Source organism: Salvia splendens, chromosome 11 (genome assembly GCF_004379255.2).
Source record: "Salvia splendens isolate huo1 chromosome 11, SspV2, whole genome shotgun sequence".
Lineage (NCBI taxonomy): Eukaryota > Viridiplantae > Streptophyta > Magnoliopsida > Lamiales > Lamiaceae > Salvia > Salvia splendens.
In genome coordinates, this window is record NC_056042.1 from 13,145,106 (window position 1) to 13,162,935 (window position 17,830).

The window sequence follows — 17,830 nt, forward strand, 5'->3', positions numbered from 1 at the left end:
TGCCATAAGTAATTCGAATTGGTAAAAAGTGCAAACTTTTAGTTAGTCGATCGATGATCACCCAAATCGCAGTGTTGCCCTTCTGTGACTTTGGCAAACCCTTCACGAAATCCATAGCTAGATGCTCCCACTTCCATTTGGGGATTTCGAGTGGTTGCAACTTCCCATATGGCCGTTGGTGTAAGGCCTTCACCTGTTGGCATGCTAGACATCGTTCCACATATGATGCTACGTCTCCTTTCATTCCATTCCACCAAAAATGTTGCTTCAAATCTCGATACATCTTCGTGCTTCCGGGGTTTGCAGTGTAAGGCGTGTCGTGCGCTTCACTCAAAATCTCATCTTTTAGCATCTCATCGCTCGGCACACACAATCGCCCATCGTACGTCAAAGCATTATCTGTCTCCTCACGGTAATGATCAAGCTTCTCGGCTCTCACCTTCACACATAATTCTTCCAACTTCTCATCACGCCGTTGGGCTTCTATGAGCTTGGTTCTCAAATCTGGCTCAATCACTAGCGTCGCTATTCGTCCTTCTACTGGCTCGGGCACTTTTACTATTTCTAATCTCATTCTGTCGAATTCGCGAATCAACGCTTCCTCTTGCGTTAGGAAATAAGCCAATTGAGTTTGGTTCTTCCTACTCAAAGCATCGGCTACTACGTTAGCCTTGCCCGGATGATAGTGAATACCACAGTCATAATCTTTCACGATCTCCAACCAACGTCGCTGTAACATGTTCAGCTCCTTCTGCTCGAAGAAGTACTTGAGACTCTTGTGATCCGTATAGATCTCGCATCTCACTCCATAGAGATGGTGTCTCCAAAATTTCAGTGCATGCACCACTGCTGCTAACTCCAATTCATGAGTCGAAAAATTCAATTCATTCGGTCTCAACTGTCGGGAAGCATATGCTATCACTTTTCCATCTTGCATTAACACACATCCTAGTCCTACTTTCGACGCATCTGTATAGACGGCGAAGTCCTTGTCGGCTTCGGGTACCGCTAGGACTGGTGTTGTAGTCAATTTCTCTTTCAACAGTTGGAAACTCGCCTCGCACTCCGGCGTCCAAACCACTTTGATTCCTTTCTTCAACAATTGTGTCATGGGTCTCGCGATTTTAGAGAATCCTTCAATGAAACGTCGATAGTATCCCGCCAATCCCTAGAAACTGCGGATTTCACTCGGCGTTTTCGGCGATTTCCAATTCTGCACGGCCTCAACCTTTGCGGGGTCTACTTGGATTCCATTTCCCGTCACAATATGACCAAGAAAGTTCACTCGAGTCAACCAAAACTCGCACTTACTAAACTTGGCATAAAGCTTCTCCTTTCGCAACGTTTCTAACACTGTTTGTAGATGCCATCCATGTTCCTCCTCGTTCTTCGAGTACACAAAAACATCGTCGAAGAAGACTAACATGAACTTGTCGAGATACTCATGGAAAACTCGGTTCATCAAGTCCATGAAGACAGCCGGGGCGTTGGTCAGCCCAAATGGCATCACGACGAATTCATAATGGTCATAACGAGTGCGAAAAGCAGTCTTAGGCACATCCTCTCGTCGGACCTTTAGTTGATGATATCCCAACCTCAAGTCCATTTTTGAAAATACGTCCGCTCCTCGAAGTTGGTCAAACAAATCATCAATCCTCGGTAGTGGGTACTTGTTCTTCAAGGTCATCTTGTTGAGCTCACGATAGTCGATGCACATCCTCATCGTTCCATCCTTCTTCTTAACAAACAACACTGGCACTCCCCACGGTGATACACTAGGTCGAATAAAACCCAAGTCTAACAGTTCTTGCAACTGTATCTTCAACTCGGCCAATTCTTTAGGGGCCATTCGGTATGGCGCCTTTGATACTGGCGCAGACCCTGGTTCCAAAACAATAGTGAACTCTAATTGTCTGTCGGGTGGCGGTCCAGATAAAGCTTCGGGAAACACATCGGGAAAATCTCGTACTACTGCCACGTCTTCCACTCTCAAATCCTTCTTTTTCTCTCCGTTCAAGTACACAAGATACGTCGGACTCCCTTTTCCTATCATCGTGGTTGCTTGTAAAGCAGAGATTATGGGGGGTTTCGTCGGTTCATGGAAATTCCATACAAGATAGTCGGCTCTTTGCTAGAGGCTCGAAAAGAAATTTGCCTCTTCTTGCAATGCTGCATCAAAAACTCATAATATGTATCAAGAACGCGAACTTTAATCAAACGGTCTTAACTTAGATATGAACCAATTTTGAAATATAACAATTGGTTATGATCATCCCCACGGAGCATGAAAGAACATAAGATAGGTCATGAATATGGGATGAAATCAAATAAATATCAATTCTCATAGTTGGCTACCAAAAAGATAATTCAGTTGTCCGATCAAATTTGAAAAGTCCACACATCAATGGATAATGACTTAAAGGGTTAAGGGAAAAGAAATGATCAGTTGCATGAGGATTGAGAAATGTAGGCATTTGTCACAAGGCGGTACTGATCATGGTTCAATGAAAATCATAATATGGATTGATAGAATAACATCAATGGGTTCATAAGTTTGTGAAGGCAACCAAAGTCAAAGGGGCTTTTTGAAAAAAAATCAAGTGGATTAAGTTTGTTAAGGCAAGGTATAAAATGTAGGCCGTAACTTCGTTTTGTAGAAAGGAAGGTTCTATTATGAAAAGGATACATATAGTGGAACTGAACCAAAAAGAATTTCACTCTGTAAGAAAGAACTTGACACAGACATGGTTACAAAATGAAAAGCTGAACAAAAGTTCAAGGAAAAATATCCCATAGAAAAAATGTCTGCGAAACGTGATTTTATTGAAGGACATAACTGCAAGCAGCTTTAGGAATGAAGTTCAATAGCAAAGGCTCACAAAGTCAAAATATTGTGCGTATAAATAATAAGTCATAGAAGACTACAATCAATCCAAGTGTCCAAAGTTATGAAGGCAACACCACTTTCCAAGAACTGAAAGTGAGTTAAGACTCAATGGAGGAAAAGAAATAATATGCATCACTTGCAAGGTGTGAACGAAACAAGCTATCAAGTAGACAAGGGTCCACGGTTATTTGAAAGGTCATGAAAAATAACTTCTTAGAATCCAAGTAAGAGCTGTTGATTAAAATAGTTTTTTCTAGCTATTAAAGTCGCACTCCCTCGTTCATCTTTCGCAAGCCAAGACTGGTAACATCGCTCTAAGAACCGTGGATTCCACGCTGGGATTCTTCGTGTCATCGCCACTAATAATGATAGTCGGAATCCACGTCTTCATAAAATTCTTTGCATGCCATAATGACTATCCTTGTAGGACATTGTTATCATCCTCGTGCTCCTTAGCAGGGTATGAAGATCATCTCCATCGTGTTGTCACTTACGCAAGATTACACTATACTAATTTAATCGCGAGTATGATCGCTCGCCGTTGCATGAAAAATATCACTTAGCTTCAGCTCTTCTTGTCTCGCACCTTGACTTAAGGGTTTGCCTCAACTTTCATATTCTCGTACGTTTCATTGCTCAGAGAAGCAATAGTTAAGTTTTCAACTTAGAACTACGATTCACGCGGTCAACTAGGCTTATATTTTACGTACTCTAAGTTCACAACACAATTCATCATCTCATAGATCATCATCTACCACAATTTACGTAATTCATACCTCAAGATAAACACACCACATTTTCACATCGCATAGCAAAACACTTTCGAACTTTACAGCTATATTCAAAACTTTTGAAACAAAATTTCTTTACACTTTCACACTTTCCAAAAAAATTCCATATCTCACTTTTAAAATAAAAGTTTTGACTCCACTAAAACGTACTTTCGCATCAACTTTCATCATTCGTATAAAACACTCCATAGAATAACGTATCATACTTCGCACCTCATAACATACATAACATCACACTTCCATAGCTCAATTTTTCCAACGAAAAAGTCATTTCTCTTTTTTTTAAAACTTTTTTTTTTGTCGAAACTCAAATTTTTTTTTTTGGACAATTCATACTCACAACATTTTCCATTGATCAATTAATTTTCCTGAAAGAAAGAACTAACATGTTTTCATTTAAAGTTCAAAGATATTTTTTTTTTCAAAAATTCCAACAACTTTCCACAACATAAATATTTTTCCTCAATCATGCTCCACTAGAACAACTAGTCATTAATATTGCAAAACAATCAACCTCAAAATCATTTTCCCATTTTTTTTCTACATGTCAAACACCATGCAAATCTTTCAAAACTCATAACGCATTTGTATTCCAGACAAAACACTCTTGCACTTCGCATATATGTTTGAAACAACATTTTTAGTTACTCATCTTTTCTCATAAATTTCAACATTCTCAAAACAACTCATCAATTACCATTTTTGATGTAAAACACTCCATCTTCCTATGTTCGCATGCTTACATCGTAGAACTTTCACACATAACACATATTTACGGCATTATGTCACCCATGCTCATGTTTCACATAAGCATACCAGAACAATATCACATTCTTACATACAACACGTGTTTAGATCATCTTGACAATCATGCTCATACTCAACAAAATCATACTATCACAACATCGTACTCATATATATATCACGCGCTTAGATTATCATGGCACTCATGCTCATATTCCACATAATCATGTCATTACAATTCATCTTCATGCATAACGTTCATTCACATGCATACACTTGCCAAACACCCTCATCATATCATCATCAATTACATGCATCGATCTCACATGCTTTCAACAACTTAAAACATACCTCACTTTCTTTGGTTGAGCGCGATGCTTTGGATGTTGAGCCTTCGTTACACTTCTAGTCAATAAGGATTCACTAATCTAGACCAAAAGAAGACTCTCGGACCAGAGCGAAACAACCTGGCTTTGATACCACTCTGTCACGACCGCCCATACTAGGGGTACTACAAACGCGGCGATCGTGATACAACATGCAAGGATAGCCTTTTATGAAAACTTAATTAACTTAAAGGATGAAAAACTTTTTTTTGTTTTAAAGAAGCTTAAAGTTATAATTTTACTATTAAATAAAAATGACTTATGATAAACACTTTTAAAAGTAGCAGCAGAGAAACAATAAATATTAAAACTCAATCAACTCCTAAGAAAACATTTAGTTTAAAGAGCGGGAGACATCATTTTCAAGTAACATTGTAAATACTCGTTTCAAGTCTGACACAACCAAAACATACTCAAACATGGTACGGAAAAGATTAAAGTAGTGAAACATAGTTCAAAAAAAACATAGCAGCGGAAATAAGGTTTAAAGAGAGTCAAGGATAACGCCTATGTTTGAAGACACAAGCATCCTAAGGCCAACTCAACATCCTCCGCAACATCCCGCTCAACCTGCACATAAGAAAAATAATATGCAGGGCAGAGTACTTGTTGTACTCAATGGGCTCATGCCGAAAATATTTTATATTAGTTATGTCATCCATACCAGTGATCTCGAGTTTTATGTGTAGTAAGAAATATCACGAGAACACAAAAACATTTCAAGTCTGGCCAGACAATTTATCTCCCCACTTTTCACATCATTCCATCAATCACAATCATCATATCACAGTGCGACGAAAGTATGGCCACACTATTCGCCCACGAGACCGGCCGACTAGCAAGGACGGCTCACGATCCCACCAGTGTACACAGCCTGATAGGGTTTGCGGCCCTACTCAGACCCGAATTCGTTTCACAACATAGCCCTATAGCCTAACGGAGCAAGCTCAGACGAACTAGGCATCAGGAAACAATCTCACAAACAAAAACATGGCATGACATAACAGTTAAACCACCCTTATAACACCACGTAATATTTTCGGAAAATAAAGAGGTTTGAAAAGAAAGCCCACCTCGATTGCTTAACAACACAATTCCAACTTATGCAACTCTCGTTCCTCGAGCTCACGTATACTCAATCACCCTTGCCAACGACAACACAATCAGCTTTCCATAAACTTATGTTATCATGCATGTTCTATTGTTCCTTTTTATCGTTTCCCTTAAATTACCCATCCCATCATTCATCGACATAAGGAAAAACATGCCATAATATTTCTCAACGTGTCACACATAATCACGTCATAGGATACTTTCCCAAATCATACATGCATCATATAGTTCATCAAACTTAACAACAATTGATATTTTCACATTAACAACAAAACTGGCAGAACTGCGCGGTTGGTTTGTAAAACTCACCAAAAATTCATCCGACCTCATATGAAGCTAAACTTTGGTCACAACACAGTAGACACATTCAAGTTCATTCAGTTAAAGTATCACACTCAAATCATGGCATTTGGTCAGTCAAAACATTTATACAACTCTCTGGTCGGAACATAAAAATTCTGGCAGCATAATTCACCATAAATTCATCCGATGTTCAATGATGCTGAAATTTTTACAAGACTTAGAAGACACTTCAAATGTTCATTTAGTTCAAGAATCACATCAAACGGAGGTCATTTGGTCGGTCAAACAGAATATGAAACTTTCTGGGCGAGAACACAAGTTTCTGGCAGAATTGCGCAGTCAATTTCAAACATTTATTAAAAATCCATTTTTCGACAAAAAGGGCTGAAATTTACACGAAACACAGAAAACACCTTGAAATTTACTCAGTAAAATTGTCACATCAAAATTCGATCGTTTGATAGATTAATTACACATCAGAAACTGCTGTTTGAACGTCACAGATTTCAGGCTCACAAATTCGAAATTAGGGTTTCTTCCTCAATCATCCAAATACAATTTTTCATGCTTATAACACAAAATCATGCTAAAAAAGGTTCTCATTATCATGTTTGCATATAAACTCACATCATTCACCGAAGATTCAAATCAAACTTCACATAAACTCAATCAAAATCGTATAATTATCAAAGTTCTCATGCAAACACACTTTCCCACCAATTAATTTTGCGATCTATCATTCCTACACTCACTATATGCATGTAGGGTTCAAGAACAAGGATTATATGAAAAGATTGAGGGAAGGTGAATCAAATATACCTTTCTTGTTGAAAACGAATCGGTAGAAACAAGAATTGACTTCAACGGATGCAAAAACAAGGATTGAATGGATGATTTTTGGAGAGAATGTGTGTGGGAGAGGAGAGGCGTGTGTGAGAGAGAGGGAGAGAGGAGAGTGGCGAAAATTTTGAGGGAATGGGGGCTAGGGTTTAGTTTAGGTGATTATATAGTCCTAGGTTTAATCCCACAAAATTAATTAATTGTGGAGGAATAAAATAGAGGCCAATAGTTAAAATCCCACAATTAAAAAGAAGGCATAACTTTCAAAATTTATGGCTGGGAATTAACAAGGAATTATTTGGTATTTACTTGGAGAGAAATAGATCCACAATTTAGGAAATAAAACAATGAATATTTTATAAACAAGGGGAACAAAATAAATTAAATCTCCAAGTAGGAAAAATAATGAGGGGGCCGAAAATTCAAGGAGTGTGCACAAGAAGATTATTTAAATCCTCAATTAAATAGAATAGAATTTAAATTTGGTAGTTTCTTTATAGGAAAAGACTCTCATAAATTAGGTAACAATTGTAATCTCCTCTACAAAATAGAGGGGAGGCCAAAAATTGGCTTAATTAGCCACAAGGAATAATTCAACTCTTAATTTAATTTGGGTGAAGAAATAAAATGTGATATGATTTAATTGGATTTAATTAAAAAGAATGGAATCAATAAGGCACCAATTAAATCAAGGAAAAATAATTCATCCTCCTATTAAATAGGGGATTTTTTGAAAACTCCAAAAGAATAGGTTAGAGTTCGGATTCCATGTTGTACAAATTAGAGATAATTTGGTTTGGATTTAATTTGGATAAATATCCCAAAACAATTAATTAAATCCAAGAAATGTAATACTATTTCAAAAATTAGGAAGGGCCGAAAATTCCAATGAATTGGCTCGGAAAAATATATGCATGATCCTATTAAATTATTTCCCAACATTGGAAATTATAAAAAATATCAACCACCTCATTCCACATCACCCACGACAATTATTTCACATAATTCACTTAATCGCATAGAAACAAAAGTTTCATAATTGAAATTTCAAATCAACTTATTAAATAAACATCACAAATTTTTGGGATGTTACAATATGCGAACCTAAAATTTGGTCTCACAATCGATTGCCTGACTAACCTTCTATTTGTGGTGTAAAAATCATTTGTTGATTCCTCCCTGATGTATCATTTCCACCACATATTAACAGCGACCCACCAGTTTTCATCATTTCTACCATACACAAAAAAATTATTCAATTTGATGCACAAGTATCACATTTTGTACTTAAAAAACAAACAGGAAATGTCTCGTAATTCAAACCTTTCAGCACGCTGACCAGCGTACAAGCATCAAGTAATTTCTGAACCTTCTATTGTTGTTCATTTACAGATTCGCCTTTATTTGTGTCCGCACCAATCTCCTTTCTAGATGCAGCTATTGTTTTCTCTATGCACACCAAGTTCAAATAAACAAATCATACATAATGAATCAAATGCATAGAATGGATTGCTCTTAAAGTCGTGTTATATACACATCCTGTCAATATTTTTCCAAACCATATTAATATTACCTAGTGCTTTTAGAATAACATCCGGCTGTTTGTTGAGTGGTGGTAGCTTGGCTAATCGACTAGAAGATGGTGTTGACTTTGCACTAGCAGGAGTTTTTCCTATGTTTCCATCTGCAAGGAAAGGATCATACCAACACCATCAAAGAGATAAAATAATCATTTCATTTCATGATACAACCACATGTATTCATCTTATTCACATATTTTTTATGACCTTTACACAATACATGGATTAGAACAAGTTCATCTTAAAATGAACACACTTCATATACCACATACATAAATCATTCACATACCACCAACTGACACAAATCAGAAGTAAATACTTCATCAGATGCAGAAAAGATTTCATATTATAATTGTATACCTTCGTATATACATACATACTACTTCAGCTAGTGTCGACAAGACTTCATTTTATAATTGTATACGTTCAGATCACATCTTTAAAACCTTCACCCAACTCACCAATTTTGGACAAAATTCAGCCGATTCTGTAGATACTTCATCTTATACGTTGATAGGTTCATTTACAGCAGTCTAACATACTTCATCCAACAAATTCTTAACACATCTATAAAACCTTCACCCAACACAACAATTTTGGACATACTTCAGCCGAATCTGAACATATTTCATCCTATAGGTTGATAGGTTCAGTAACATTAGTCCAACATACTTCAACCAACAAATTCATCCAAGTTTCAATTAAAAACAAGAACGTTAATGAACTAAATACAAGTGAAACCGTGAACAAAATATAAATTCCAGAATTGGGGCTCACCTGAAATGTTTGGTTCAATCCGGTGTGTGCTAGACCTGGGTTTGGCTTTTGGAGGGCGTGGCAGTGTAGTTTTTCCAGATGAATGTCTTGATACTAATTATATGAAAAACGATCATCAAAATCTGAACAAAATTAACACATACAATGAACTAATTTGAAGTTCCGGCACGCGATTTGCAAAACACAGATTCTGGACTAAATTAAGGAACGAACTAAACTCACCGGGACCGGATCCATTTTTGGAAAGCAACGACCGCTCATCTACAACAAAAATGAACAAGATTAGTTCAAATCGATTTGGTAGAATGTAACTATTTTTTACGACAATGAATACCCTTCAATTTGCTACGCCTCGTGTCCACCATGGTGAGAATGTGTAGAAGACTAGATGAGGGGAAAGGAAGAGCGCTACGGTTGAGGAATGGAGTAGTGAAACGGCGGAAAAGAGAGTGGGGGTAAAGCTGGAGCGGCGGAGAATAGAGCGGGAAGTGGAATATGTGCGTTTTTTTACCCTAATTCATAAATGACTAACGCCACCCTCATTTTTACCATATTTGACCACATTAAGAAATGACTAACATGCCCTTTGGATGAACAATTTAATTCACATGATGAAATTCGAATTTATGATGTAAGATCTCTAATCTCAGCCACTAGATTAAAATCCATTGGCTAATATTTAGTCTCTAGTTCTACACTAAGAAGGTGTTGTGCGAATAAGGGGACCCTATATATATATATATATATATATATATATATATATATATGTATATATATATATATATATGATTTTGATCCAAACAAGAATCCATTTAAACAAAGAAATACAGGCCAATTTTCAGCCGTAGGATTAGGCGAGATGATCTTGAGATTAAAAGATCTAATGGCCCATTTAATTCCCTAAATATTATTATTTTATTCACTAAATATTCATTAAGGTTAATAAAGTCATTAGCTATTTCTCTATTGTTATGCCATCTCCTATAATCTTGCCTACATTTATTTCGGCCAACAAATCACACGCATGAGTTAACAGTTTATTTTCCTCAACTTCTTCTTCTTCCTATCTTCATCTTCTTCAACCGATCTACCATCAAACTTCCATCATACTTTTTTCCATGAAGATTTATTATTTGTGATTTAATATTCGTCGATGTCGTGTTCCAGATTAATCCGTTCCATTCTCAATTTTATATATCATCGTCGTTAGCAGATTCCAACTCCAATCGTGTTCCAGATTAATCAGTTCCATTTACAATTCTGTATCATCGTCATTAAGTTGTTGGCATACAAAACAGTAGTTTTATGGCATGACTTGAATATTGGATTATTATGACCCAATATACCCACATATTTTCATGACTCAAAACGTCGTTTAGCATGACCCAAAAGCATAACTATTGTTTTTAGTTATTGTGTTTGCATTCTTCTGTCTTGCTAGCTTTTTTAATATGTTTAAAACATGATTACAATCGCGTATTTGGTTTTTTAATATGTTCAGAACACGAGAATATTCTTCGGTCGTACTTCCAATAAGTTTGTTTCATGCGAACATTTCGATCAAATTGTATGAGGCATGCTGGTACTGAGTAGTTTTACGTCATGCCTCGAATGTTGGTATATTATGACACAAATTAACCTAACAATTCTATAACTCAAATATTGATTTATTGTGACCCAATGTATCGAGTAATATTCATCGCATGGGCTATCGTCTACAAAAAACAAGAGGAAAGCATTCAAAAGTCATTGACCCTCTCTTTCACCCATGTAGACTTCAAGGTGTCTAAGCAAATAAACCCTGTTGTCATCAACATTGTCTGTCGTTGTCCAACTCATTTTCAACCTCTGAATAGGTGCGTTGATCACTGATTTGCATTGATTGTGACAACCAATCATTGTTAAATACTTACAAAAGAACGTCCTCTGCAAAACATGGGTTGCAAATATTAGTACGACCAAACAATACATTAACAATAACCAAAAACATCAACTATGCTATTGGGTCATACTAATAATATATTTTAGTCATGGAAACATATGGTTAAATTGGGTCATAATAAGCTGGAACTAGGTTATACGACCAAAGTATACGCTACCAATAACCAAAAACATTAGATATATTTTTGGGTCATACTAAACGGGGATTTCAGTCATAGAAACATTTGGTTAAATTGGGGCATAATAAGTTGGCACTGGGTCATACGACCGACGAATACACTAATAATAACCAAAATCGTCAACTACGATTTTTGGGTCATACTAAACGAAAACTTGAGCCATTGAAGAGGTTTGACCTTTTGCTTATGGAACAAAAAACCACAATTAAATACCAAAGTTCCAAAATCGAAACAAAACTACATGCATCCAAATCCCAGAAAATGAAATCGACATACATTTCGGTGCTTTAGGGATCCGCAAAATCTTCTTCTTCACGTTCGTTCTCTGATACACTACGTGCCGAACAACCAATTAAAGTGACAATTTTGCCTGATTTAGTCAAATTTAAGTCAAGCGTTGAACAAAATCTTACTAACTTTTTCCGTCATGACTAGCAGATCCAGATGCTCGAGTGTCCACCATTGTTGAAGTAGGCTTTTGGTTCACCGTCTTCCAAAATCGTGGAGGATTCGATTTTCTGGTGGAGACAACGATTTTGTGGAGGAGACGACGGTTTTGAGGTGGAGACGCTTTGATTTGGAGAAGGGTTTTTGTTGATTTGGAGAAGGGCTTTTGTTGATTTGGTGGTAGAAGTAGGTTTTGGTTCCCCTTCTCCGTCGATTTTCTGGAGTAGGAATAGGGTTTTTGAGGAGGCGACATTTTTGTGGAGGAGAAGACGAATCTGTGGAGGAGACGATGATTTTGAGGGGCCGAGACGATTTTTTGTTGAATGATTTTTTGTTGATTTGGTGGTAGAAGAAGAAGATTCGAGGGAGATTGGAGAGTTTTTGTTGAAAGAGAGTGAAATAGAATGGAACGTGTGCAGTAATTACTCCCAATCCCAATTAATCAGGGCCTAAAAACGGAACGACAGTTATTAATATTTTTGTTTCCTAAATTACCCCTAACATGACATAGATCGGCCTTATTATGACCCATATAAAACGAGGAGTCACTCCAGATCTTAGCCATTAATCTCCAGATCTGACGGTCTAGATATGGTCTGTATTTCTATACTTAAGGACTGATTTTGGTAGATGAAGACCCTATATATATATATATATATATATATATAGGGTTGTATTATATACCAAACTAGTTTTAAACACTAAACGTCAAACACATCATTATATAATAATGCGGAGTACATTACAGCTTTATTTGTAGTTCATTATAGGGAATTATGAGATTTAAAAATAATGACATCATCATGCATAATTTAAAAATCTTAAATTCATTATAAGTTAGTTATTAGTTCATTATAATGAACTCCATGTTATCATATGATGTTGTTGTTCGCCGTTTAAGGTTTAAGAGTGGTTTGGTATTGATCACAGTATGATAACCCATATTTATGGTGATAACCTAATAACCTATCATTCTATGGACGAAATATATCATTTTATAAAATAGAATATCATTTTATGGATTAAAAGTATCATTCTATGCATGCTGAAAAAATATCATTTTTAGTAGAAATGATATTTTTGACCCATAAAATGATAGGTTATTAGGTTATCACCATAAATATGGTTATCATTTTAACGCCCACCTATATATATATTTATCATTTCATGAAATTTTTGGGACAATTGAGTGAAATCTATTTCGATAAACTTGGCTTGATGAGTGATATATCTTCTTGCAAACTTGATGCGAATTGTGGTGATGAGCCTACTCTAGTTGTTAAACATGAGCTTGGAAACTAGTAGAGGAATGGTCTCTTTTTTAGCAAGAATGGTGTATTAATGATTGATGATCATCTTTCGTTGTATGATCTTGAGAATAGGGATCTTATGATTATGTCATTCTTGGTTACTTTTGACTATGTACACCATGAGGAACGTTTTATTGTATAGGCCTAGCCTTAATGAGAGTGTTAAATATTTGATGAAGATGTTCAAGAATTTTGGTATAGATAGTGTGGAGATGATTCAGTCTAATGGAAATAAAGTGATTGATGCATGTGTGTGTTGGCATGTTATTTGCTTTTATTGCATATTAATCAAGCTTTTCAACGGAATTGAGATGTTTTATAGTCTTTTTGTTAATGACTTTGTATATAATGGCTTCGTTTGGAAGTTTATTGTGAAAGAATACTTAGTCTTGTGTGTTTCCACATCTAGTGCATAGATTTTAGGATGCAACATAATGTGTTTTAAGTAGGGCGAGGTCACTCCCAAATTACAAGTGGATACTTTGCAGAGGAAAAGGTGCTGTGTTTAAAACGCAGCCCAACATAAATGAAACGCAGGAGATGAAAAGTTGGCATTCTTTTTCTTGTTTTCTGCGTTTCATATATACTTAATTATTTTAGTAATTGTATAGATTTAATTACCGCATTAGCTACTCTAATCAAATCATGAATCTTACTTTCAAAATAATTAAGATTCAAAATATTAATATGATAGTATTTTCTAAGCCACAATTTTTATTAAAAAAAGTTTAATTTATCTACAAATTTGCTATATCCTTTTTTTTGTTTACTGCACTCAAAAACTATATTACTTTCAATTAAATATAAAGTTAACAACTTATAAATTCTAATCATGGCATCACTGATTAACTTTTTAGAGTTAATTGATTAGCTTTGAGCATTTAAAGAAAAAGTGTTTTAAAAAGTAAACAAGAAGTAAAAAAGTGTGGAATAAACTAAAAATATAAAAAAAATCAAGATTTTGGCAAAATTTCAGTTAATAGAAATCAAAAATGAAACTAATCCTCACCTTGATTCCACAGTTGGAATACGGCTCCAATATCTCCTATCATCAATTCCAGTTATCGTCAATCCATTTGAAGACACCGACACACAAATGTTGCTGGTGCATGAAAAGGAACTCAATAAATGTACACATGAAGTGGAGTTAGTTAGACGGTTACACCGTGTTGTTAGCTCATATGTACAATTATATAAGCTGTGTCATTCTATTGTATTAGGCGATGAATGATGAATTAATGGAATTTCCTTCTCCCTTATCTCTCTCGTCTTCTCTCAATGGCTCATTGTGTATAGGTGAGATTCCGGTCGCCGTTCCTATCATCGATGACCCCAATTCTGCACCAAGTGGTATCAGACTACTTGATCCGGGTCCTGAGATGGTGGAAACTTGCTCCGGCGATCTGCGCCAACTGGAGGAGCTTTTCACGACTGCCATAGCTGAGTTCTCCGCCAATATCGCCAAGGAGATCAATAAATTGTGGGATACATCTGATGGCGCTCGCGATCTGACTATGAAGATGTCGATCCAATCTCGATCGGCAGATTTTCTGCGGATGGAGGAGACAATTCGCAAGGCCATGGGCGATTTGTTCTCGAGGCTCGACGAGTCCAATCGGAGGCGTGATCAAGCTGATCGCACTTACGATCAAACCTTGAAGGAGCTGCGGGATGGTTTCGTTGCTCTTAAAGTCCAAAACTCTGAGTTGATGGTGAAGCTTATGACCGATAATGGAGGCAATTCTTCGGCAGCTTTGACCGGATCAAACACGCATGCTCAATGCTTCTCGACACGCCATCTAAGGTTGATTCTCCGATAGTCTTTGTCAATGATTTGAACGGTTCTGGTACTGGTATTACTGCTCCAAAATTGCTGCAATCTCCAGCATCAACGACCCCTGAAAATCTGCAACCGAGGGATAAATCGGTGGAGGAATGTATCCCACGTTTTCCGGCATAAATCAGTAACTTCATCGGAAGTAACTTCTCCAATCCTATGGTTGAATTAAGAAGCCTAAAACAATTAGGTATGGTCTCTGACTATCTCAATCAATTCAAAACATTGCTAGCAAAGGTTGAGTTAACTGAATCGTATGTTGTGCATCTTTTTGCAAGTGGATTGAATTATCATGTACAAAAATCAGTTAAAATGTTCAAGCCTAAATCACTTGTTCACGCATTTGCTTTGGCTAGACTACAAGAGTCAGCTTTGAATTTTAGAGGAATTTATTGTGAGAATGAGGATGTTGGGAACCTAGGTGGTTCTATTGTGAACAACTCACCCCTGTTTCCCTGCTTCCTACACATATCATGCCTACTATTAAAAGTCGTAGACTCTTCACATCAAGGGAATGGGAGTCAAAGGAGGATGTAGTTGAATGGGAGATAGGGAAAATCACTGAGTGTGGTGAGGCTACTGAAGGGGAAGTTTCTGAGTGTGGGGAGGCTGCTGAAGGAAAACATTTTGAGTGTGGGGAGGCTACTGAAGAGGGAAACATTGGGGATGAAGCTATGGATGATGATAGCCCTCTGACCTCAATCAATGCTATTAGTGGCTTGACTACTAAGGTAAATTCAGTAATGGTAGATGTGGCTGAAATGTGTGATGCCATGTGTACTGCCACATCATTCACTACTGCGGAATACAGGAAGACCTTGGCTATCCGTGTTTTGGGTTTTGATGTACCACGACCTGTTAAGACTTTTGAAGATTGTGGATTCTCTGTGAAACTAATGAAAGTAATGGCAAAACAAGCATATTAAAAGCCTACACCAATACAGTGCCAAGCTTTACCTATTGTGCTTTAGGGAAGAGACATAATTGGAATAGCAAAAATGGGCTCAGGAAAGACTGCCTCATTTGTGCTTCCTATGATAATCCATACTACGGATCAACCTAAGCTAGCTAAAGAAGAAGGCCTCATTGGAGTGATTTGTGCACCTACCAGGGAATTGGCTCATCAAATGTATTTGGAAGCTAAGAAGTTTTCCAAATCTTGTGGTATCCGTGTGGCTGCAGTTGATGGTGGGATGTCGAAGCTTGATCAATTCAAGGAATTGAAGACTATGCTGAGGGCAACCCACTTAGTACTTGATGAAGCTGATAGAATGTTTGATCTTGGTTTTGAGCCTCAAATAAGGTCAATAGTGGGTCAAATAAGACCAGACCGTCCAGCATTATTTTTTTCAGCAACTAGGCCGCGAAAAGTTGAAAAGCTTGTTAGGGAGATTCTATCTGATCCTGTAAGAGTTACTGTAGGAGAGGTGGGTATGGCCAATGAGGATATTACCCAAATTGTCTACGTGCTGCCATCAGATGCTATAAAAATTGCTCTGCCTTCTCGAGAAGCTTCCTGTAATGATAGATGAAGGTGGTGTTCTGGTCTTTGCCTCAAAGAAGGCGGCAGTTGATGAAGTAGAAGCACAACTGCTTCAGAGAGGTCTTAAGGTAGCAGCATTTCATGGTGATAAGGATCAGTCTTCTCGTATGGAGATATTACAAAAATCCAAGTATGGAATATACCATGTACTTGTTGCAACTGATGTTGCTACTCAAGGTCTTGATATCAAATCCATTACTTATGTAGTCAACTTTGACATAGCTAAAGACATGGACATGCATGTACATCGCATCGGAAGGATAGGTCGTGCATGGGATAAAGATAGAACTGCGTACACCCTGATAACGCAAAAGGAGGCAAGATTTGCTGGTGAACTAGTTAACAGTTTGATTGCTGCTGATCAAAATGTATCCTCAGAGCTCATGGATCTTGCTATGACGGATGGGCGGTCCAGATCAAAACGTGATGCACGAAAAAGAGGTGGTAAAAGAGCTAAAGGAAGGGGAGGTAATGATCCTGAGTATGTTTCATGCCTTGGGAAGAGAATAATGTGTTTGATGATTCATTTGATGAAGAGTCGAGACTATGTTGTCAAGCTTCATGAAGAGACACCAATGCTACAATATTCATTTGAGGTATTGGTGGCAGATTGTTCACAGCTGCTCCACAGAAGACCATTCTTCAAACTCTCGGAGGTCGTGCTCGAATTCGGGAATCGTATGAATGGGGGAGTCGAACAAGCTCCGCATTGCGCGTCTTTCGGGTTTTCAAAGGAATGTTCAACTTTTTGTTGTAGGAAATATTCAGATACCAAACCTTGAGGACAAGGTTAATTGAAGGAGGCGAGATTTGGTGCATGAAAAGGAACTCAATAAATGTACACGTGGAGTGGAGTTAGTTAGACGGTTACACCGTGTTGTTAGCTCATATGTATAGCTATATAAGCTGTGTCATTCTATTGTATTAGGCGATGAATGATGAATTAATGGAATTTTCTTCTCCCTTATCTCTCTCGTCTTCTCTCAATGGCTCATTGTGTATAGGTGAGATTCCGGTCGCCGTTCCTATCATCGGTGACTCCAATTCTGCACCAGTTGCCTGACCTCTTATCCACCCACACTTTCTACAAATATCAATAAACCCCATTCAAAAGCAATTCACCAAAAATTAAATCCAAACCCCTAAAAATCG

At 37.2% G+C, this 17,830-nt stretch overlaps 1 long non-coding RNA gene and 1 pseudogene across 1 annotated transcript; one reads left to right on the forward strand and one right to left on the reverse strand.

Annotated features, from left to right (window-relative positions):
• Positions 1–11,067: 11,067 nt before the first annotated feature.
• Positions 11,068–12,118, reverse strand: LOC121755048. Its single transcript, XR_006040610.1, has 3 exons — positions 11,959–12,118; positions 11,818–11,874; positions 11,068–11,347 (listed from the first exon to the last, which is right to left on the reverse strand). It is a non-coding gene; the product is annotated as an uncharacterized LOC121755048 (long non-coding RNA).
• Positions 12,119–15,608: 3,490 nt separating this feature from the next.
• Positions 15,609–17,460, forward strand: LOC121754457 (annotated as a pseudogene).
• The last annotated feature ends 370 nt before the right edge of the window (positions 17,461–17,830 follow it).